Below are 25,513 nucleotides of genomic sequence, written 5' to 3' on the forward strand. Positions count from 1 at the left end.
ATGTGATTGAGCTTGGTCTTCACAGAAGCCCAGAGCGAGGTGGGAGGGCAGAGGCTGTTTCCAACCTGTCTTTCATCGTGAGGCCTTTGCTGCTCACCAACATCCCACGCTGCGTGGCCGTGAAAGAATAAACGTATCTGCGTGGGAAGGCAGATGTAGCTGAACCTACGGTGGCCATCACCTCACAACATGTGTAAATCAGACCACGCTGTGCGGCTTAACTTTACACTGTGACGTATGTCAATTGCATCTCAATAAAACGGGATAAATAAGCATAGTTCTTAATAGTTCCATGCCCAGCTCTTTTCTGCTCTGTGATGCTACATCCCACACTTAATGTAAAATATTAAGAACTGCCACCCAGCCGGGCATGGCTCAGGGGTTGAGCGTCGACCTAGGATCCAGGTGATCAGGGTTTGATTCCCGGTCAGGGCACAGGCCCGGGTTGCAGGCTCCATCCCCAGTCTGGGGCCTGCAGGAGGCAGCCGATCAATGACTTTCTCATCGTTGATGTTTCTCTCATTCTTTCTCTCTCCTTTCCTCTCTCTGAAATCAATATATATTTTTAAAAAAACCACCCCATCATAGTTTAATTTAATTATACTTTAATAATGTGAATTATTACTTTTACAGAAAAAAGAACTTTCTTAGTCCTCAATCTCCCCTAACTTAATTATAATAAAAATGTTATTTAAAAACAATGCAAACTGTCTTTGATTTGCAATTTGTCAAAATTATTAACTATGTGCCTATTTATACTGACTGCAAATATATATGACATATATTATAAATGTACCTCTAACATTTAGGAAGTCTTTCAAGCTGTAACTATAACATAAACAAATCAATCTCGCTACACCCATGGATACTAGAAAAATTATTTGTGTGCCCAAGATGGCATGAAGAATTTCCCAGATGAAAACCATGCTATAAAATACAGAATATAAAAATGATTTCATCTGAAAGCAGAGAAGAATTAACAAACGACAACTTATGTTTTTCCAACATAAATGTCTCTTCTTTCCTAGTCTGTATTTTTTTCTGCCACAAAAGTGCTGAAGCTACACCTGGATCTGGATCCCACCCGGGGGGGCCCTCTCTGGAGCCCAGGGGGGTGAGTGGGAAAGCCCACTGGATCGGATCATCTCATTTGTAATCCTACTAACTCTGTCACTGGAATGCTGGGTGACACAGTCATATAACCCTGCTATACATGACTTAACCCTGAGCCTGTTTAAACACACATCTTTAAATTCAGGGATTGGCCAGATAGGTGAGCCACAGACCCCATTCTCAAGAAGTTGGGCCCCAGGTCAGCTTCATGGGTGGACAACCAGTGGAGTCACATGGGACCTTGTGCTCAGAGGAGCCCACCATTGGTTTAATGCTCTGCTGCAGCTACTGAGAAATTCTTTCCTTCTAATTTAAACTTTTTATTTTGAGATAATTGTAGATTCACATTTAGTTGTAAGAAATAATACAGGAAGTTCTTGTGTGTCCTTTAACCAGTTTCTCCCAGTGGGAACATCTTGTAAAACTATAGTACAGATTCAGACGGGCCTAGTGTGTCCTGGAGAAAAGGGAGTGAGCTAAAGCTAATTTTTATTTTTGATGTTTTAACAGTTTATTTCAAAGGTCATTTAAAAACCAAAGTTAAAGACAATCTGAGAAAATAACTGCACAGAACACACTCATTAAATAAGTGTCATGATTTAATCAGAAGAAGGGAAATGTTCTTTGCGGCTCCAGAAACAAGCTGTTTGTCCTGAGGTTTCCTATGCTTCCAAAAAGGGGGGAAATCATGTCAATTAAAGCCATGTCTTAGTAAGTAAATATAAAGTGATAACCCAATATTTCCATTGTCCCCAGTAAGTCAGTTTCAATCCTGAAACCGTGCCTTTTTAAAAGAAGACATGCTGCTAGAAAGTCCATGGGATTTGGTAACCTTTCCTTGGAAGCAGGGCAGGTGCTGTGATAAGATGGCGCCGCTGTCCGACCCAGGTGAGCCCGAGGTGGCAAAGGCTGGAGATCCACCTTCTGTTTGATGAGGTTTCTGCATTAATCTCATTTTCTACTATCCTCTCAACGTCATCTGTGAGGCTGGCCTCAGAGCGAGGATCTTCAGCCACGTGCACCTGTCCCTCCAGCATCTGCTGTGGCTCCATGGTGGACCCCACAAGTCACAATCCCCGAACACCAGTCCCCGCCCAGGCCATTCGTTCTTAAGAGCCCTGACCACACCGCAACATTTTCATTTTGCAAATTATGTAGCCAGTGCTCCTTGGGACGGTTGCTTAGATGCCGTTTCATCTGTAGAAGGTGACTGGATATGCTCATGACTGACAAAGACTCTCACCTTGGTCAAATTCTAGACAGGCCCCTCTCTTCAGCTAGGCTTCGTCCTTGGGCCTGTCCTTGACCTGCTTAGCCCAGGTTGAGGAAGAGCCCTGCTAAGTGCATGTAGAGAGAATCCCCACTCTCTAGATCTATCTGATCTAGTCCCTCATCCCTCACCAGCGATGTACAAATCTGTGGCCTGTTTTAGTAAGAATCCTATGGGACCAGTTTAGACTCTTATGTCTGCCTCAAATAACTGTCCACTGACTCTCTCACTCTGCTCCTTGGCTGCAGATCCCAGATGTCTTTGCTGTAGTCAAAGACATAGAAAACCAAACATGTCAACTGTCTTTCAGTGTCTGTCTGATTTTGGTCTTGTCTTGATTTGCCCATTTTGGGTTTCAATGACAATTTTCTCTACGCAGACTGCCGATGTTCATTCTTACACATAAACCTATTTCATGTTTGTTCTTCTTGTCTTTCTATCAGATCATGAAACCATGGTCAGTCAAGTCTTGAAGCCTGCGCAAGAGCCAGGTTATCTCAAGCGAACTAAGGGTTCATTAAATGCCTCTTCCTTTTCTTTTAAATACTTACATCTGATTTTCTTATCATTGTCAAGATTTCATAAGCATCTCTGGGGCTCAGGGTACTGAGTTTATGTTTTATTGAATTTATTTTTTGAATTTTCTCTACACATTGCTCTTTCTTATGAAAGCAGGTTCGGTATAGGGGAAGATTATCTTAAGGCCTTTCAACTTTCCAGATACAATGGCTAGAGGAAGGGGTCTTATTATATATTATATGATATTTGTGCTTGCCCTTGCTCTACACAGCTTAATTCAGTCCCTCTTTTGCTCAAGTCAACTGGCACCGTTAACAGTGCCGGTATCTTTGATTATTCCTTTCTACTCAGTAACAACACCAAAAAATAAAGAGGCAAATTTTTTTTTAACAGAAGTCATGTAAGTACATTTTCTTAGTTTACTTAAGCAGAAACTATGGGTACGTATATCTTTAAAATGCTCTTTCCTAGGGGTGGGTCTATGAAAATGAGACACAGGATTGTGTATCTTCAAGGGCCACTCAGCAAAGAGTGTGGATTTACAATAAACACACACGTCCTTCTGCAGAGGAGCGTGGGCTCCCGGGTCTTCACTTCTGAGTAAATACATACAGGGAAGTAATGACCTTCCCAGAGCTGACCTCATTGTTTCATCAACAGACATGGAATCCAATAACACACTATTTTAAATTCTTGATGTGTTGATCAGTAAGCGGCCCCATGGAGCTAACCCACTCTCTACTTTGGTTCAAAGTTATTATCACACTTTAAAATGAATTCACTGCCTCTAACTTTAATAACTGATGCATAGTTACAGCGATTACTTCAACTCAACCCTCGAATATTATTGAAATGAGGCTTTTATGGCACAATATCCAAAAAAGGGATTATTTAATAAAAACACCCTGGAGCTAAGTTTATCAGAAAGTATTAACAAAAGAAGCTTTTCTTTCTCCCTCCCTCCTTTTTTTTTTTTTTTTTTTAACCTGATCTTAACTAAAAACTTGAGTTGCGGCCTAACGCATTATTAAGGAAGCATTAAATAAAAGTTTGGTGCAAATCAGACAATAATAGGAAATCCAACAGGTTCTTTTTAGGTTTGTTTTCTTAACTTTGCAAAACTATAGAACAGTGACTCAGGGGTAAGGGGATCAGGAAACCTTGGTTGCTCTTTACAAAGCATGAGTAAGATTAGCGGAGTCAGTCTATGTTCTTATGTAAGGGGATATATTCTAAAGAATTTGGAAAAACTAGGAAAGGACAATACCCAACACATAGGAGAACTCACATGACTCCGAGATTTTATTTCTCAGCAGTACTTTTGTGTGAAGATATTAGGATATTAGTATCACTCACTTACCAAAAATAAAAACGTTAAGCCTTCTTAGCAGATCCAGACAATAAGCCTAAACATTCTTAACTCCCTCACCATCAAAAGGTCTTTATACGATATGTTTTAAAACTGGCCCACATTAATTTAGACCACAGGTGCCTACGTTCCCTTGAGGCTAACTGAAGCGGCAGTTGACTTGAACAAGCTAATACGTTAGAAAACCAGGGCACAGGGGAAGCACGTGTCTGATGTAGCCAGTCAACTGAAAATGTTGCTGAACAAGGTTCGGAGGAGGTAATTTTGAATAGAAGAAGCACGTCTTTAGGAAATATGTTTGTGTTAGCAGAAGATAAACATCTCCAGGATAGAGTCAGGGAGAGAAACAGTTTCTTAGAAAATAAAAAAGCAAACAGGAAAAGGAAAGAAGGTGTGAAGAGAGACAGCATGTGTCGTCCCGAAATTCCATGAAGCCTCTTGAACGTGAAGATGAATAAAGTCGGAGCCTAAGTTTCACAGGAACTGCTTTTCTCTGACACCAGTGAAAGCTCAGACAGGTTAAAACCCCAGGGCTTCAGAGAGGAACGGTCAGTCTCATGAATGCCCAGGGGGTGGACAAGGCTGAGGAACTCGGGTTGGATTTAATCTCACACCTGCAACAACCAAAGACCGAACACAACACGCGTGTGAAACACTGGCCTTCAAGACAGAGGCCATCGTGCAACAAAAGACTGAGAGCCCTGGAAGATGGGCCGAGTGAGGTGAGCCCCGAATCAGCCAGCTTGCACCCCGAGAGACAGTTCAGGCAGGTGTGCAGGGAGCGGACACCCAGGAAGGGCCTGCCGAGCTCCCTGGGTTGAGAGGGTGACCCAGAGGACAGGGATCCAGACGCAGGAGGTCGACGGGCAGAGAGGCCGCGAGAAGGGAGCTGAACAGAGAGGGAAGCCTGGGATCCACAGGGGGTCATCCTTGGGTGTTCAGGCGGGTGCTGATCAGCAAACGCATGTGAAGGACACCCCAACATCAGGGAAGGACCACCTGGGAGGGTAGAAGGAACGGCTCCCACCCCTGATGCGTAACTGGAAATGGTGACTGTCCCCAGCAGCTGGAGGGGATGATCCCATTGCTCTGGGCACAGGCGAGACTGCTCAGCAATGAAAACAATTCAGACAAAACCCTGCCCTGGTCCCAAACAACAAACTCTGTAAGGAAGCCCCAAAAGGATCAGACTGTGTCCAAATAATTAACTACGCCCCAGAACATAACTCAAGAATACTAAAGAGAATTTTTAAAAAAGAAATTAAAACACAAAACGAGAAACGTAGGCTTTCAAAGACCAAGGAACTGGTGGGAGGTGAGCTGGTGGAAGCTGGTCTGAGCGCCCGTGGGCGCCCCGTTCCCGGCTTAGTCGCCCTCTCCTGCCCCGGGCGTCCTGTCCTCGGGCTTCTCCCGCGCAGACCCGCTGCCCGCGTGGGGCCTCGGTGCAAACTACAGCGCTGTGACGCCTCTTCAATATCAGACCAAGAAATCTCCCGTAACCATTTTGTCTGTGAGTATCTGTGATCTGCTCACAATTTCTGCTGCAGAAACAGATGAAATGTTTTATTTTCTTTTTCCCTCCAGATATTCCCACCGAGACCGCAGACCGTTTCATTACCAAATCTCCACGAACACGTGTTTAGTCCCTGACAGGCATCCACAGAAGGTGTCTAAGGCACTCCACCGAGATCACAGTCACGGCTTATATGTTGTTTTTGCTGAATTTCTTACACTAGAACTAGCAACGTGACGTCCTTGAGTCTTTCTGCTCTCCTCCTACCTTCAGAGATTTCACATATTCACTCATTTCCCTCCACCGGCTTTTTCTTTGTCTCCTAGAATATTTTAATTGGGCAAACTAAGGTGTTAAATCAACCCTAAAAGGAACTTTATGAAAAACCCCTCAGGTGTGCACGGGCTTCAGGTGTGGGGCCCGTGGTCTCCGGCTCCCTGCACCTGCGGCGTCTCTGGCCCCTCCTCCGCACTGTGGGGTCCCCCCCCCCACTCCCGACTCTGTGCCCACCCCACGGCTCCACTGTAGACTCACTCCCTTCTCTGTCTCCAGGCGCTTCCTCGAACAGCTTCAAGAGATGCTTTGATTTCTTTCTCTCTGAAGCATCAGCCAGCTTGATTTCTGCCCAGGACACATTAAATTACCCCTAAAATCATGAACTGCCACACAATTAAAGTCTATTAAACTGGAGCAAAGAGTGAGACTAAAATATTTCTAAAATTAACACAACTGAACTCAATCTACTTGACTTTCTTTGAGAAATAGAAGCAGCATTATGAATTTATTCTATCAGCGCATATACTACTATATAATATTAATTAGTGTTCTTGTCTTTATAGTTGCTTCACTATTTGGAATATGCAGAGTAAAAGTTCTTCGATTCTGTTTTAGAAATGCAAGAGTTAATAAGCAAACAGTGTGAAAATTTATGTAACAAAAGGCACAAAATGCATTTGAAGCAATAAATTAACATGGAGACAGATGGTATAGCCTTCCTGCGAAAATAAGATTCTAAAATTTACACTTTCTGTGGAGCCAGCATGTGATCATCTGAGTCCTCTCTAACAAGTCCTATTAGGATGGATTACATTAGAGCCTCTGGTTTAGAAACGATGCTAATTAACCCTCAGAAAGGGCTCAGCGGGAATGGCTTTGTTTACTGGACAAGTAGATACCTGCTGATTTTATTTAAGGTACTTGGTGGAAGAAGGAAAATATATTAAGGCATATTTTTAAGTTTTATTTTTCTGGGTCTGTGCATGTGTGTGTCTGTTTTAACTGTTCCGGTTGAATATATGTATACATGTCAATTTTCATGAGTAACGAAGGGAAATGTGTATGCCTCCCTCGGCTTAGTGAGTGAACATCAGCAAGTCTTTTCTCAAAAACTGCCATTTACCCAGTACTCCCCCTTAAACGTTACATCAAAATATTCCTTTATTAAGTTAATTACTTCATCATTTGTAACTTTATGTCTACTGAAAATTTATCCATAAGTCTGCCAAGAAAATTGCCTAGTGAAGGAAAAAAAATGATACCCAAAATATTTTGTGTGAAATATTGTTTAAATTACCATTAAGAACTTAATCACACTTTCTGCTGTAACAAGTGACTATTTCTACTGTAAAATAGATATAATCACTACCTTATGTGCTACTCGGTTATGTTATTATAATTTCGACAATAATAAAATATATTCTAATAAAAACATGACTGAATTATGAAGCAATTAATTGTAGTAAATCATGTGTGTGAAGGATCACCCCTGCTTTCTCATAGATGACTAGTAATTATCAATGAACTAATTTCACTTTCCCCCCAAAAAAGCATACGAATTTTGTTAAAAATGTCATGGGCTCCCATTATTTCCTGCACAGTTCTAAAGTGAATTCTTAATTTTTAAAAGGCATAATAAAATGTGATATCATCTTTTAGTCTGATTTCTATGACAGATTCCCAGTACAGAACCAGATCCCAATATCTGTAATTCAGAAAGCTCAGTAAACAACTGTGCTGACATTCATAAAATGTAGTGCGCCCCACGTCAGGCTTAATCATCGCACATCTGTTTCTACTGTACTCTAGTTTCCTATACAGTTTTATTAAGATGCCCACTTTGCATTGTGTTAACTTATTTCATTAATATAATGATTACTTATTGAGTACCTGTCATATAGCAAAAAGTAATGAAAGAGTCCCATAAACTACAGAAAATCACAATGTATGGTAAACTAGAGCACAGTGCATGAATAGCTGGTCTAAAAAGTAAAAAAACAAGAAGAAAGAGACATCTTTCTAAAAGAGGCGTCATGAAGTTCAGCAGGAGCACCGCAGTCCCTGCAGAGCCTCAGGCCCGTGAGGACCCTGGGAGAAGGAAGCGGGAGCGATGACAAGGTGTGTCGCTGACACGCCCCCACCTCGGATTTCTCAGAGAAGCAAAATGTTCCAGGAGGAAGAAAACAAGGGGTCAGAGGCACTTTAAAAATAGAACGTAAGGCTTGAGCCAAAGAAGGGAAGGAAGGTTTTCCAAGAAAAGACAAGTGGTCAGGGTGCTCGGGGGGCCCCAGGGGGGGGCGACAGAGGGAGGCTTTGCACCGGGACAGGTCTGCGGGGCCTGAACAGCTTCCGAGCGGGGGTGGAGGGCAAGGGAGGCAAAGCGAGGCTCTCCCCGAGAAACTGGGGGGCCCGGGGGTGCTTCAGAGCAAGAGAGATATCAATGCCAAGCTTTCTTTTTAATAACTGGGGGACGAGAGAGTGAACATCTTAAAAGTCAAGAGAAAAGAAACAGCGACGATGGAATTGAAGGCAAGAGAGTATACGTGATGAGAGAAATTTCCAGAAAAGGTAAACGGAATTAGAACTTAGGAATCCTTGTTTTGCAACACGCGGGAAACGGGAGAGGGGGAAATTACAGGGCTCACCTCGGGGCGGTAACCTTAGAACTAACCGGGAGCGTGCCACCTGCAGAGCGCTGGGAGGAGAGGACGCGGGATCGCCGCGCATTGTGTTCTCCACTGTGTGCCCTTTCCCGCACCTTACAGGACTCTGCTGTCCTTTCGAGGTGTCACCCGTGCCCTGTGTTTGTGGGCGTGCTGACCCCTGAAATCTAGGTGCCTGCCTCCAACACAAAAGCCGAGGGGCCAGGCCCTGCTTGGCGTAGAGCCAAGAGGCAGCCGTGCTGCTGAGCTGAGCCTTGGACCTCGACGCAGGCCTGGAGGAAGGGCGAGGGGCACACGCCCCAGCAGCTGTGCCCTGACAAGCTCCTGCCAGTAACCATGCCCATCGCTCCTGCCTCCCGGGGCCCTGGCTGCCTCGGTCCTGTCCGTTTCTTGGCTGTTTCTCCAGCCTGCCAGCAAGTCCACAAGCCCATGATACCAAGACTGCAGGTTCATTTGGCTTAAGTTATCCCTGAGTCCATATGTAGTTTTATTTATTGCAACAATAATTCCCCCTCCCCGCAACACACCAACACACAGCCGCATGCCTGGCCCAGGGGTTGAAGGCTGAAGGAGGAGACGAAGTGCTTGTGGTTGTGATTATGGCATAATCAATAGTCAACTGGAGGCAAAAGGGAGTCGCCGGTAGCCCCTAAAGCGAAAGGACGCAAACTCAGCTTTATGATGGCCACGTGGAATGACCTGTGTCATAACTATTTGCCACACTTCACATTTTTTATAACGAATCATGTGCTACGTCTCAAAAGTTAGTCAAGGTAGTGAGGACTGGTAAAGGCTCTGCATGTTATCTCCCCAAAGACACCATTACATTTGCCTAAAAAAAAAAAAAAATGCAGAAATATCCAGACCTAGTGGAATGACGTATAAGACAGCAAATTTTTGCAGGCTCAGAAACCTGTAGAGAAACAGTAGGTGATGATTCACCTCATTCCCAGGGCCCCAGAACCCTCCGGGAATGGATGTCCCGGAAGCCGGGCTCTGGCCGTGGCCGTGGCCGTGGCCGTGGGCGCGCCGGTGGAGGGCCGCCTGTCTTTCGGAGCCGCGCCTCCCTGCGGCAGACCCGCCCGCCCTGATGCCCTACACGATGCAAGCGCAAGGAGACGGGAGATCTGACAGCAAGTGCCGCTCCCTTTCTCATCGCCTGCCTGACTAGACAAGTCGGATGCCTGCTTTGTCTTATCTTTCCTCCATCTGTAAATCGAGATTTTTGTCTAAAATTTTCATCCAGCTCAAACCTTCCAGACGCTGTGCTGTGATTTCTCTGTGCAGTTTGACTCCCATATGGCTCATAGAGCTAAAAATAGTATTCACGTGGGAAGACACCTAGGAGGAGTGTGGTGACAGTGCCATGAGTCCCAGATGAGCAGCTTCATGCAATACTCCGGCTAGATTGCCAGGATATTGACCCTCGTATCAGAAAGAGCTGTGGGAGTAATAATGGGACTCGTGCGATGGCCACAGTCATCACTAAGATTCATTAGATTCGATTCTAAGGAGTAAGGATGTTTTAAAAGCTACAAGTACGCGTTGCCTTTTACTAACACCCTGCAGGCCTCCGTTTCTGGAGAGAGAACATGGCAGTCTATTTTCAGTTTTTACTTCTGTTTTGCGGAGGAGATACATGTCTCTCTGAAAGCTGTCTCCTGGGCACCATGGTAACCACATCCCCGCAGTGAGGTCTGTCCTGTCGGATGCACAGTTTCAGACATTTGCAAATGCCACCTGCAGTCACACTGAGGGGAGCAGAGAGGGTGCTTTACCGTGAAAGGGGGATACTGCTCAGCGTAGTCAAAATGCGCCGCCAAGAACGGGGGCGAGGAACGGGGTTCCACCGGCACACCTGTGACACGGCTCGCGACAGTCAGGCCTCCGTTGTCTTTGTTCTCGTGTGCGTGTTTGCTGTCCACCCTCAGCACTAAGTCAGTCTGACTCCTCACAGTCAGGCTACTCCTCAGCTGGGTCTCTCATGGGGGCTGAAGCCCATGGTCACAAAAGACAGGGGCCAGATATGATCACATTCCAGTTCAGTTGCAAGACAGGTGACAGCAACTGGTGACACTGTCCCGACCGGGTACTGAAGAGGCAGAGGGTGCCTCGGGGTCCAATGCTGGAGGCCCTGGAAGCTCGATTAGAAGGAAGACACCGCAGTGGGGGTCGGGGAATCAGTGGGTGTCCAGCAGCAAGTCCGGCAGGAAGTGGCCTTAGCCCCGAGGTGAGCACAGCCAGCAGTCCGCCTGTGGGCACGTGTGGGGCCCAGGCCACTGTGCGCACCTCTGGGGAAGCTTCGTTTCTGCTTCAGCTTCAGGAGAAGAGGGGGGACACTAAATCAGAGCCATTTTAATTGGCAATCGAAATAAGTGGCTGTGGGTGGAGCAGGCCGGCAATGCAGCTACAGCGTGCTATTACGCTCGACCAGGAGTCACCTGCTCTGGGAGCAGGATTTATACACAGTCCACCCTTACACGCTGCACGGTCAGGGGGTCAACACAGCCACACTGTCGAAAATCCGTGCCTAACTTGGACTCCCCAAAACTTAACTGCTGCTACCTACTGTTGACTAGATGCCTTATCAATAACATAATCCATTAACACATTTTTGTATGTTATATGTGTTATATACTGTATTCTTACAATAAGGTAAGCTAGCAACAAGAAAATGGTATTAAGGAAACCATAAGACAGAATACATTTACAGTATTTAATGAAAAAAATCTGCATATAAGTGGACCTGCTCGGTTCAAGCCCATGTTGTTTGAGAGCCAACTGTCCTCTCACAACAAGGACAGGTGAGCACCTTTATCCAGGAACATCGAAACAGTGGGGAAATGGCTTTCTTTCCTCTGCTCAGTATTATGTATAAGAAATTGACTTTATTTTGATAAATATTTTTTTGGTTAAAAAAGAATAATGCTTATTACTGAATGTTCGAGAAAATAAAAATAGTAATAAGTATAATAATCATTAATAATATTGAAGCAGCTTTTTCTAAACACTCACTAGGTCACGCAATAATCAACAGTTAATTTGTAGCCAAAAGCATTTAAAAAATACTTAGGGGAAAAGATCAAAATAACTTAGATTTATATTTTAGACTAACAGTTTGTCGTACACCTATTTATCCATAGTTTCTGATTTTAATCAGTTAAAGTTAGAAAACCATGTCCCATTGTATCCATTTCCAGTTAACGCAGGTGGGAACGTAATTTCCATTTTGCATGATTTAGCGCGTCTTTAATACCATCATTATTTTTTAGTGACATCACTTTCCTTTAATATTTTCCATGAGGTCTGTGGTGTACTTATCAAAATATTTAAAGGGAGCTGACGCAGCTAGTAATTTAAGGCATGAGTGAGCCCTGAAATTATTTTATGCTATGGAATGGTTAATAAAACTGTCAGTAAAGAATGACAATCCAATATTAATACCTTGAATTTATATAATGCCTTACTTCATAGTAAATAAAAAATGAAAAGCTCATCTTTTTTTCATAGAACTTACCCTCAGCGTTTTGCTAAACATTTAAGATTATTCTTCAACAAAGCTAAGAACATTACCATAAAGACCCAGCCTGCCCTTTTTATTATCTTTGAAACTTCATTTTCCCTTTACTCATTTCATACTCTCTTTAAAATTAGATGTTTTACTTTACTTAGGTTTTCCTCCTTCATACATTTAAGTAATAGTAATACCCACACTCTGAGCCAGGGGCTACGCCAGACACTCTGTCAGGAACAGGTAAGGAGATGTAAGGAGCAGGCTAAGAGGAATTAGCAGTCTTGTCGGGAAATAGATTTGTCAACAAGAATATGATGGTAAACGGTGATAACAGAGGTGTGTGGAACACAGGGTGGTTATACAGAGGAAGGTTAATTTTCCACTGGGAAAAGCCAAGGAACTTGTTAAACAAGAAAAAACAAGAGTAGGGTCTTGGAAAAATTAGTAGGAATTCGCCGAGTCAAGGTGGTACAGGGGTTCTGAGCAGAAGGATAATTTATGTAAATTTTAAAGCCTGTGAAATTGCATGAGATGGTCAAAGATACTAAAAACACATTTCCAGGTTATTCCAAACATACTTAAAAAGTTTCCTAACCACTGAATTGGGTATCAAAAATCATTTTCCTTTGATTTCTATAATAATATTTATTGGGGTTTTGGGGTGTGTTTTTTTCTACAACAATAAATTTGGCTTTAAAGAAAAAGCACACATCATCAAAACTATGTTTCAAGGGTACAAATCTGTCCAAGAAAAGTCAATTCACTAGCTTTTATGTCAACTCAGGATTAACACCAAATTCACAGACTTATTTCTGGAACTGAAAAGCAATTCTAAATTTATCAATAGCAAAAGGTAGTGTTCAACCTCTTCTTGTTGCTTTTACAGCCAATTTACATAATGCTGTTAATTACAATTAAAATGTTTTACACATTGATTCATATTAGAAAATACATAAAATTTTTTAATTGTACTATGAAAAGTTTCAGTTTCAAAATAAATTCTCATTGCTATCTAGCAAAATCAAGAACAAGGTTTTCCTTTCCTTAGAGCTGCAAATATAGCTTATTCATATGCAGTAGGGTATTGACAAAGTGTAAATCACATGGCCACTTTTGTCCCTGGTTAATGACTATTTGGCAGGCTTTATTTTTGTTACAAGAAATCTTGAATGGATTTAAAAGAATGGCACATCTTTGTAAAACCCTCCCATGACTCAACCAACAACACTGAGGAATCATTGTGTTCTCCTTCCTCCTACAAGTCCACACACTAGGGGTGATTCACATCACCTACAATTATATTCAGAACGGTTTTAACGAGTGCATTCATGGCTCTTTAACAGTCTGCTTTAGGAAACTGAGCACCAATATTTCCAAACTGTATCCTACAGTGGAACAAAGGAAGGAGGCAAAGGTCAGTCTTGTGTTTTAAAACTCCAATAAATCAGATCCACCTAACATACTTGAAGCAACATTTATTGTTAGAGAACTTATTTTTCCCCCTATCAGATGAAGTATTTCTTTGACATATGTAAAAGGTTCAAAAGTATCTGAGTTCAAATGTGTTCGTAAATTTGAAGTCCCACCCCTATGTTTATAACAGCGCAATTTACAACAGCTGAGATCTGGAAACAGCCCAAGTGCCCCTCAGCAGATGAGTGGATAAAAAGCTGTGGGACATTCACACCATGGAATACTACGCAGCTGTGAAGAGGACGGATCTGGAGAGTATTATGCTAAGTGAAATAAGCCAGGCAGAGAAAGACAAACATCACATGATCTCACTTATACGTGGAACCTAAAGAATTTAATAAACTGATGAACAGAATAGATTCAATGACATGGAAGCATGGATCAGACTGACGAATGTCAGAGGGATGGAGGAGGGAGGGTGGGCGGAGGGGGAGAGAGTAACCAAAGAATTCATACGCATAGATGCACAGCCCAAGGACACGGACAATGGTGGAGAGGGGGCCTCGGGAGGGGGGTGGGACGGGGTGGAATGGGTCATTGGGGAGAAAAAGGGACATCTGTAATATTTTAAACGAAAGGAAAGAAAGAAAAAAGGAAGGGAGGAAGGGGGAGGAAAAACTAGGATCTGGTGAGAACACTGAGCAACCGGGAGTCTTGCACACACCACTGGAAACTGTTTGTAACTCGGAAAACGTTTCACTAAACCTGAGTGAACATACCTGAAACAACACTCCTGTGAGTGGACCTGGTCCTACCAACTAGGAACTTGCTCTTCTGAAGTTTCACAGCACATGTCCTTATGTTCTCCTACTGCACATCTGCAACCATGAGGGACTAAGACAGAAACAAGGCCACTGTGAGTTCATGACGATATCAGCAAACGAGGGGTAGTGACCGAGTGTCCCCCAGTCCTGGCGCATGGGAGGACGGCTGCTTCTTCACCAACCAGAGCTTTAGCCTCACCCAGTCCCTCCCTCCGCTTCTTAAGACTTATGAAGACACTCAGCAACAGAATCACCCGAGTCCTTCAGAGCAAAGCCCCACTTCCTTAAGCCGTACCCCAACCCCTAAGACAAGCCCAAACGGACCCTGAGTCCTGCCCAGCACCCTCTGAGATCCTGCCCCCCCCCGGTGTGAGCTCTCCATCGGCGAAATACACCCAACTTGTTCAAACGCGGGCGTGTGCCTGCAGGTCTTGGGGGGGCTGCGACAAACATCAGGAACAAAACGGAAACATGCATAGAAAAAGGTCACTCTGGCGTCAGGACGGTGGTTATGCCTCGGAGAACCTAAGGGACGAGGGCCGGTGCTGAGAACGTGAGCCGTATCTGAAAAGTTACTTTCCTCGTTTCTCTTTTCCAGTGACACTAAGTGTTGCACCAAATTTGGACTGGGGATGGCAGAGTCAGAAACGAGCCTGCAGTGGACTCGCGATTTCAGATCCCATTGGGACCGTCACAGAAAGGGAAGCAAGGCTGCGACCCATCGCGCTCCGAGCGTGATCCCCGGGACTGTGGGGAGCGGAGAGCGACCCTCGGGCCTGGAATCTGCGACGCGTTCTGCCCGCTGTCACACTGCGTGCTGCTTGTGCCGCTGTGACGGATGCTCTGGGGACGCCTGTGCTGGTCTGAGGCCGCCAAGCGCCTGTTGGTGACTGACCTGAACTCCAGCTTCCACTCAAGAGGGGCAAAGGGACAAAGGGCATCTCGTGGGCAGGAATCCTCCGAGTGGGCCATGACGGACGTCACGGGCATCCCGCATTGGAATAATTCATATCCTGAGACAGGAATTCAAGTATTCTATTCTCTCACTGCAATTCAGTTAATTAACTTTAAAAAATTTAGATCTAGAAAAAAATATGCTGCGAATCGGTTCTCACCCCTTCCCAGTTACTGCTGGGTCTCGGGCACTATCTCTCTTCTGTCTGCGGAGTGGCCTTCCCCCTCGCTCCCCGTCGGTGTGTAACACCCGCGGGCCACCCCTGGGAGATCTGTGGCCCTCTGTCTTCCCCGCTCGTTTTTCTGTTCATGCCTTCATCGTTTATTCCGTCGGTGTATTTACCCATGAGTAAGGGACACTGAGAACTCGGGCCGGCCCACGGTGGCCCCTGCACGTGCCCGCGCCTGTCCTGCTCTGACGCGGCCTTCGCCCTCGCGACGCCGCCCGAATCGCCACGGCGGTGGCCGCGCGCGCCAGGAAGCGCCGCTGACCAGCTGCCCTGCTCTTAGGATCGCGGCGCCCTCCTGCTGAACTTCACGGAAAAGCCCAGCGGCCTTCCGAGTGCTCCCTGCCCGGCACTTTTAAATAAAGGTCCTACGATGTTCTGGTTGGTTCCCTTCCAAGCTTTGGTGCCGAGGCTCGGATCAGGCCGGGGGTCTGGGGCTCAGCCTGGGCCCTCGCGGGCCAGCCCCCCGTGGCTGTCCGAGGGGTCCCGCGACGGCCCTGGGCCAGCCGCTGCCAGCGCTCCGCTCCCGCACTGGGGGCGCCGCCTAAGCTTTAACCCTTCCTGCCTCAGCCCGGGTACACCCCTCCTGTTTCACTCCTCGGGACAAAGGCCTGGGGCCCGGCAGCCAGCAGGCCCAGGACTCACAGGCTCTGGTCTCAGAGTCTCTTCTTTCCACTCAGCTGCCTGGTCATTTCAATGAACCTGTGAGTTGCTGTCCAGCCTCTTAAACTCCGGCAGGGTTTCGCCACAGACATTTTGAACTTCAGTGCCCACAAGAGGGGCACGTGGGGTATGAATAATAATCATTCTGTGAGAAGCCTTTAAAAGAATTCCAAATATTGTATGAGCTGCATTTGTTATTGTGATGGAGAGGCTCTAAAACTTAAATCGCTTCCCTTAAGGACTCCTCAGAAAGGGTAATAAAACATGAGAGCGTAATGTCCAAACTTAAACACTTCTCTATGTCTCCTGACCCGGCTCCATCGGGCCCCTTCCCGGCCTCCCTAAGCGGACACCTTCCTCCCCCTTGGTCTGTTTTCCCCCTGACCCTTCAGCACCTCCATGGCCCCCTCCCCTTTCCCTCCCTGGTCCTTCTTAAGCACATCCCCCTGCGTGCGAGATATTCCTTCCTAATGTCTTATAATACCGGTGGAGGTAATGACCAACCTCACCGGTCTTAGAGCTTCAAATTTTGGTTCAGTTCAGATTTGCATAAACTAGCTAAGAAAGTCACCAACCCTCCCAAGAAAAGACACAAGTTACTAAAGAATTTAGTTTACCCCAGGAATGTATAGTCTGGGATACCCTAGGAATTTATACTCCAGGATACCTTGATATCTGTCAATTAACTCATCTTCTTGTGGGACCTGGAGATGCTAAAATTGGTAAGAAAAAGCAATATGAATGTATTTATTAACAAAATTGTACCAGTGACAATCATTGAAATTTTACCCCAGATAACTCCAAACTTCCTATTATAAGATATTTTGGGGACCTTACCTATCAAAACTGATTAGTCAAAAGTCTAGTCCTAAAAACAGAGAAAGAATGAATGAACCTCTGATTCCAGGTATCATTCAACTCCCACCTTCCGAGACTACTCTGGTCTCAGCGCGGGTGACAGTGTCACAAGCACCTGTTCACCGTCTTTGCTGATGATCTGAAAGCTGAGGTGACAGAAAACAAGGCGGGATGGTGGAGTATCCCCATCTCCCAACTACGAGACTCTTGGGAGACCTTTGGAGATGCTTTCACTCAGAAAAAAAGGAAAAGTCACAGACCAAATTAAATGCTCTCAGACGAAACATTTAGACAAATCCAAGGTAGCAAACCATCTACATCTAATCTATAAGGACATTCCTGCATCTCCCAAAGAAGGGAACTCTAGAAGTGGGGGTTCAGGATGAGCCCCAGTCCCGGACTCTGGTTTCTCAGGTCACAGAGCTCTAGAGTTTCGGTGGCAGCCTTTGGACCCCAGAGTCACAGGTACCTGGGATCCTGCCCTTGGAAGGTTCTCTCAGTGACCCGATTCCACTCGGGCATTTCTACCAGCCTGACTCAGGCGTCCCTGTTCATCTGGGCACTGCCCAGCTTTACCAAGAGTCCTGCTGAGTCCGCGCAGCCTCCTTGACGGCTGAGCTCTGGCCACCTGGCTGCCTTCGGCAAGAACCCTGCTGGGTGGGGTAGCCAGAAACACCCCCACACGCTGTTTACATCCGCCAACCCCACCCTGTTCCCTGACTGTGAACCCCGCTTCCATGGCTGCTTTCTGAGCTGTGCCCCATCTCTGCCCCCCCCAGAGGCTCCCACACCTATCACTGTGGCCCCCCTGAAGAAGGCCTGTCTTACTGCGCTTTGACAAACGTGAATAATTTTTTTCCTTTGACATCTGGTATATTGCTTTTTCTTTAACACCTCCTAAAGGCACCAGAAAATAATCCTCTAAAATCCTGCACCCAGCTGGTGAGCCCCAGCCCCCTCTGAGATCCAGAGATCTCTGTCCCCTCAGAGCCCCGAGGATTTCTCTAAGGACGCAGGAGCCGCCCACCCCACCTCCTGTCCTCATTCCACCCCGGTCATGGACCTCGCTTACTGTTTCGGAGCTGAACCAACTCAAAGCGCCCTTGACTTCGGGAGCCCTCTACGCCTGCCTCCTGCCTCCAAACCCCCCGTCACATAATCTGCTTGGGTTGGGGGGGAAGGGCCCAGGGAAGCCTGAGGAGAAACCCCAAAATTCATACTTAAGTAAAGCAACACCCGCAGCATTTATTATTTAAGGCCGGAGTCTGTGTTTGTCAAGGAAAAGAGGAGCGTATCTGACAAGATTTGGGGTTTTTTTCCCTTGTTTGTTCTTGCGTCACCCAGAAACCTCCTTCTGAGGAGTGGCAGCTTCCATCTGAGCGGGATTTCAGGGATAATGTTTATATTTCCTGAAAATGTTCAATTCGAGATGATTAACTTAAGCCCTAAAGGAACTTGCCTGCTTTATGACTAGGGGCCGACGTGGAAAACAAAAACCACTCAGAGTTTAAACAAGAGCGTCAATACAGGGAAGTGGTCGTGTCGGTGGCGGAATTGGTGAGAAGCCAAACAGAGGACAGAGAGACGCGGACACCGGACACCATGGGGATTAGTGAGAGGAAGAGGCTGACGGGTCCCCAACCTGGAGGGGGTGATGTCCCTGGAGTCCAGGTGCGATGCAGGTAGCCGAGTCCACAATGGACTTGAATGCACAAGCTGTAGCCGCCGTGAGAGAGAAGGCGGCAAATGCCCTGGTTTCTCCCTACCTCCTGCTCCCCAGCATCTCCCCCTGGCGGCATCTGGCTGGAACCCCGCTGCTGGGGAGCCCTCAGAGGCCAGCACCTCCTGTCTGCTGAGCAGGGGAGGGGCAGAGCCAGTCCTGGGAGCCAGCAGTGCAGAGGCTGGCAGGCCTAGGAATTCCCAGTCCGACGCAGGGCAGAGCCGCGCTCACTCACTGAACATGCCTCTCTACCACGGGGTTCCTTTCATGAATTTGCTTCTTGCCTAAACTGGAGAAATAGAACAGGGCGGCCCACTCAGATCTCCGTGCGCACAGACCCTCAGGCTAAGGAGTCATCTCCCAGAAGGACCAGCCTTCGGGCCTCGGTGCCCAGCGCGCTCACTCGGAACAGCGCCGGCTGCAAGCTTAGGCCACACTGAAAAGCAGCCACTCATCCTTCCCCGCTAGGACCAGGGGGAGTGTGTGGCGTTCCTGAAGACGAGGCCCCGTCTCTCCAAATGGACCCAAACAGCCGGTGGGGCTGCATTTCCTTGCTCCTTTGCTTCTGAGCAGCATTCAGGGGGCAGGAGGAGCAGCGTTTCCGCAGGAACGTCTCTTGGTAATGCAAACTGCAGCCGGGCTTCGATAACAGGCAACACTTAGGGCCCATGGAGTCATTTCCTATTGTGCTGAACACCATCCCGTTCAGAGTGAATTGGGGCCACAGCTGGATGCCAGAGACATTGAGATGCAGGCAGCCCTGGCACTGCCGCAGTGACGACCGCCTGGCAAGTGGTAGGAAAAAGATCCAGATGCGGAATTCTGATCGCAGATCAGCAGGCAGCTTAGAAGAGCGCCTGACGGTTCACCGTGACCCCTAAACCCAAGATTCGTGGCATCCGGAGGGAGGGAGAGCGAGCACCGCCCTGAGTGTTTAGCAGCGAGCATTTAGAGAGAAATTTATGATTTGCTTTCGGCTTTTGATTTAGTCTAGATAATGCAAACCACGGGGTCTTTTCATTTCATCAGACAAGTAGATAAAAACCAATCTTCGGAATAAATGTTGTCAAACCCCAGTGCTCTTCCCTTCTCCCCTCATTATTTTTATCGACCGTAACCATGGCGCTGCTCAGAAACAGCTCTGTTCCTGTGTCTTCTGAGCTTGCCCGTCTGCACCCCACCACCCACGAGGCAGGGAAGGTGGGCTCTACGAAATCCACGTGGCTCTTCCTTCATTTCGTTCCCTCTGATTCTAATGTGCTCAGGTTGGTGCTGATGGCCTGGGAGACCATCAGACAGCTCTCCTCCTTCGCAGAGCTGCAGTTGTCTCGGACAGAAATCTGCCCTAATGAGAAGCAAACTGAGCTGCGCAATCTCAGCTGCAGCTGTTAGAGACACTTTCAGCCACTGAAACGCACCAACGTGAAGGGCGTTTATGGCGCCATCGAAAGTCAATCGCCTTCTAGGTTCTGATAACCTGTAAAATTCTCTTCAGCATCACGGCAGAACCACCACCCACAAATACCCTGAGGCAGGTTCTTCTTAGGCCACGTGAGGATCTGGGTAATTAATGTAGGGCAGGGATAAACTGACAGTTATTGATAATTCTAAGGTGAGTGTCTCTTTCCCAGCTGAGACTCACGGGTTGGTTTATGGGAGGTGATTCTGCAGTCACTTGCAAGAGTTGTAAAAGGTAAAGAAACTACTCCGCATCTGCACTGGGACGCAAAACTACATGTGACAAAAAGATCTCAGGTTAAACACAGGCTGCAGGTCATCTAAGAGACGCAGGCGCAGATTTCGTTCAGACTATGCCAGTTTTATATTCATCACCATCACGAAATTAAAACCATGCTTTATAAAGAACAGTTACAATACACAGCCATGATTGATTTCTCTCCTTTAAAAAAAGAAGACAGGAGGAGCTGTGCCCAAACAGATTATAAACCCATTTGGTTAATCAGTCAGGCAACGTAATAGGGACTTTAGTCTGGGTTCCATGGTTCACGGACGCCCTTAAAGACCTGTGAAGTGCCTGAGGTTGAAAACCAAATTCTGTTTATACAGGCATAGGAAAAATTCAATATTTTATTCAGATCCTCCAAGGAAGGCCCTGGCCTATCCCACTGAAAAGTCAAGGACCCCTGTTCCGAAGGAAAACAGAGGGATACAAAGAAGATGGAATATTCCATAACCCGTTAAACACCATGAAATAACTAAAGCATCAAACTCCTAGGAAAAGCAGGATGTGGCCCTAATTTTGTGTATGCAGTGAGCTTAACATCTTTTGGAAACTGAGGTTTTTTTTATGGAAGAACAGAATGGGATGGATTTTACATTACAGAAAATTCTGGTCATGAGCAACCATTTTGTTTACTACACTAGGGCTTCTTACCTTTTGTTCCGTTTGTTTGTGGAGCGGGGTTTTGCGTGTACTTATTGGAGCGTGTGCCACATTTCCAAAAACACCCAGCGAAAATGACATCACAAGTGACACAGGCCTCCCGCTGCAGGGACAGGGAGCCATCCTACAGCACCTGACTTCCCTCCAGCGATAACCTGGGCACCAGAAGTGGAATGAGGGGGAATGTGCTTCTGACATGAACACTGGAGGCTTCATAGTGACCGAACATGAGCCTTGAAGGCACCGAGAGCCGAGTTCAAATCCTCCCCTGCTCCCTAATTGGTGTATGGCTCATCCAATGTGAGGGAACAACAGAGGTACTCAGACATCTCTTCCAGGGTTAATGTGGACAGTACATGAGACACCAGGTTAACATTATGGTAACTACTGCTGTAAATGTAGTTTAAGAGATTATCATTCACAAAAATTATTCATTTTATGGTGATAATAGGAATACACATTTTGTTAGAGCACAACATAAGAATAAAAGCAGCGTTCCTAATAGATGTACGTGGAATTGGTCAAGATGAGTTATAATGCGTAATTATGTCCAGACCACTTTCTAGTTTCAATACTGTACTAATCAAAATACAGCTGAAGTTGTCAAAATTTCTGTGTGTGTATGCATTTTTGTGTGGAATTATAAACACACTCTCTACATTTTGAATTTTTTTCCAAAGCATTCTATAAATGAAATGCCAGAATAGATGGCTTTTAAAGCTCTTGGTCAATAGCAATTTCTTAGAATCAGTTGGCACAGAAAAAAAAAAAAAAGACAAGAGCAAGGGAAGGGAAATGTACACTTTGCTTTATAAAATGAGTCTTAGGAGTTGAGTAGATCCTTCCTTCCTGAGTCCTGAAGGCTGGGGAAGGCTGACGTATTACAGAGAAGTTTACAACACACCTCTAATGTGACCTGGCGCAAGGAGGCCGGCGTGGATGGAATAAAAGACTGCAGTTTTGAAGGCGTTATTCTAAAAAATGCACATATTGGAGAAGTCTTGCTCTAGTGACATGAGCCCTAACCTGGGAAGAGAACCCAGCTACTTTCTCTTTAGTTGAAAATTACCCAGCTCCTTTCCCTTTAGTTTGCTTGTCCACACGCAGTGCCTGGATCTGTGATTTCACAGCAAGAACTGCAAGTTTAAAAGACTGGGCCATTACTCCCCCTTCCGCTTTCCGTCCACAACAAAAATGAGAATGAAAATCTCATCCAGAAGAGCTGGGCACACAGGGGCCGTGGATTAGGAGCCATTTCAGAAGCTGTTTGCTGACCAGCTGCGTGGGCAGTGCCGGGACCCGAAAACACAGGGAAAAGGCAGCCCTGAAAAAGCCGGGGCGTCGTTTTTCCTGTTTGAATTGTCATGTGCAAAAGAAACGGAATATAAAGCAGCATATTTAACCTGATTAATTACATTTTCGTACACTCATTTTTACAGTGCAGCTTGAGCAAAGACCTCCGATTGCTATTAGCCGCTGCATCCTTAGTTAGCGCGCACAGAGGCGTGGTGTGAAAATGCATCCACTGCGCATTTCTGTCACCGACATTTCCCGGGAGCACTCCCCCAACAGGCCCGTACCCTAGGTCGGCATGGACCAGGCCACGTCCTGCCGCACGTCTAAGGCTTGTGTGCGATAAATAAACACACTTTCACCCTCAATAGTTCCAGAGCTGTGATTAAGCAAATGGAACAAACAACACTCTAACAGCAGCTGCCCTCCTGGAAACACGCGTGGAAACGAGACGTGGGCCCTCTGACCTGGGCCACGGTGGCAGGCTCCAATCCCAGAACATCCAGGGCGTTTTCTGTGTCTAGACACTTTCAAAAACAAACAGGAATATCTTTACATTCCCAAAATGACCAATCTCAGTCAGAATGTTTTAAAAGCCAAGTCTCTGGGTCTCCTAACAGAACCTCTTAGAGGTGCCTCAAGAAGCCAGGAGGACTCGGGAGGGCCAGGGGCTGTTCCTACGGGCCTGGACTGCTCTTCCAAAAGGCAGATCCATGGGTAGGACCAGGGTTAAACAAAGATGACTTTATTGGTTAAAGTACAAATAAAATAACACTGCGCGGCATCTGTAAAATGATCCATTTGTCTATTATCACGTGTTCATTAGACGAGGCATGCCCTCAAAGGGGGGTACAGTCTTGCGGGGCCGGACCCTTAACCGGTGGAATCTGAAGCTAAGGCCAGGCAGTTAGGGTCTGAATTGCTCGGTGTGGGGGAAACCCATACATCTGGAGCGCAGAAGTATCCGAGAAGTAAACATAGTGAACTGTTTTTTCCTTTCAGCCATCAGGGCACATTAATTCTTTTTAAAATGTGTACAGGGCCTTGGGGATGTACCAACCACCATGTAAGTTAGAGCAGAGATGCAAATATAAACAAAACAATTCTACCAACATCTTGTGCTTCCAGTAGAGTATGGGATAGAGGACTGTAAATCATTAAATTATAAATCCAATTGGGATAAGTGCCTTGTGAGGTAGAAACACACATAGTGAGGGGGTAATGGAAAAATCAGACCCTGGTAGGAGGGGGTCTGCTCCCCTGAACCTTGAAGGCAAGACGCCCAGAGCGGCTGGTTTGTGCACTGTGAAGATGAGCTCCATGCAATCATTCTCTGCACAGGTAGGCTTTTAACCAGGCCGCAGCATCAACAACAAAAGCAGAGCATCAGCTGAAACTCAAAAATAAAATCTCTATAACCCTTCCCTCTGTTATTTCTGAAACAAGTTTCCATATGAACTCATCTTTCATGGGGCATTTTGGGTATTACGCAGCTTATCTTACGTGTTTCCCAGGCTACCTTTAGACAAGAATACTCAACGTGGAATTAAATTATGAAGGGATCCTTTTTTGCTTGGTGAAGTTTGGTTTTTTTTGAGTCTCAAATGCTGAACCTCGCTTTAATCCCTTTGACTTCTTAAGAATAAAAGCTATTCCAATAATGTGAAAACTTCTATCAAGAATCCTGGCACTGGGCCTGCAGATAAAGTGGGCATTTCCCTCCTCCCACGTCTCGAACAGCAAGGGCATGAGACTACCTCCTCCACGCAGGTTCCTTCTCAGTGATACTACATAGTCTCTGGACAATACAGTATTGAAAAACTGATAAATAACTCTGATAAGTAACTATGTGTGTGGTGTAATGAATGAGATTTAGACAATACATGGCACAGAATTCCATAAATTAATTACCCATTGTTGTGATGGTATTTAGCTCTTCCTAGCTAAACTGTCAGATTTTTGAGACACGAAATCATATCTAATTTTTTTTAAAAATATATAAATAAGCAGTAACAGTAGCAATCACAGTGTCTTGATATGAAATCATTATTACAGTCATCAACCCTATGATGAATATTTACCGGATACTTAGATTGAGGTAGGCTCAGTCCTAAGCACCTGTTTCTCCTATCTCTACACAGCCATCCTATGAGGTAATCAGTATTACTGTGCCCATTTTACAGGTGAGGGAATTGAGTCAGAGAGAATATTCAATAAATACTGACTAATCTAACCACTGCTGAAACCTGAACTTAAGTTGGTGTGAGAATTAAGATTGCTTCCTCTGCTCATGAAAAGCAGTTAGGGATGCCAGATAAAATACAAGATGCCTAGCTAAATTCTAATTTCAGATAAATAACAAATGATTCTCTATTATAATTATGCCCCATACAACATTTGAGACATATGTATACTAAATAATTATTTGTTGTTTATCTGAAATTCCAATTTTATTTTTATTAGCTATATCTGGCAACCCTTCGATCTCCCAATGTGACTTCCATGCCTGAGGTTTCAATAACCACTGTATACTACATACACATGTTTCACCTTGTAAACACATACACACACACGCACACATACACACACCCCTGCACAATAATCTTGAATATCCTATTTGAAAGCGTGTTAAGGTTCTGACAACAGTTTCCAACTCTTATTGAGCATTTACCATGGGCCATACATGTTCTAAGAGCTTTACCTGTCTTCATGCATTTAACCCCCACGACAGCCCTGTGATGTAGGTACCATAATGTATCCCACTTTTACGGATGAAGAAATTAAACCATGGAAAGTGCTATCGTCTAAACGGTTGTATGCCCCTGAAATTCATATACTGAAATCCTACTCCCCATGGCATTAAAAGCTGGGGCCTTCGGGCAGTGCTGAGGTCACAAGGGTGGAGCCCTCGCGATGGGAT

At 45.7% G+C, this 25,513-nt stretch overlaps 1 protein-coding gene across 4 annotated transcripts in view; it reads right to left on the reverse strand.

Moving 5' to 3' along the window:
* GPM6A (glycoprotein M6A) overlaps positions 1 to 25,513 on the reverse strand; it is a 161,061-nt gene that overhangs the window by 96,878 nt on the left and 38,670 nt on the right. The window contains exon 1 of one of the 4 annotated variants that reach the window (XM_081125052.1): positions 6,319 to 6,431. The exons of the other annotated variants lie outside the window; for them this stretch is intronic. The gene's annotated coding sequence lies outside the window, so the exon portion shown is untranslated. Of the gene's footprint in view, positions 1 to 6,318; positions 6,432 to 25,513 lie in introns of those variants that run through there. 4 annotated transcript variants of the gene reach the window in all.

Source organism: Miniopterus schreibersii (genome assembly GCF_964146895.1).
Source record: "Miniopterus schreibersii genome assembly, chromosome: 2".
NCBI lineage: Eukaryota > Metazoa > Chordata > Mammalia > Chiroptera > Miniopteridae > Miniopterus > Miniopterus schreibersii.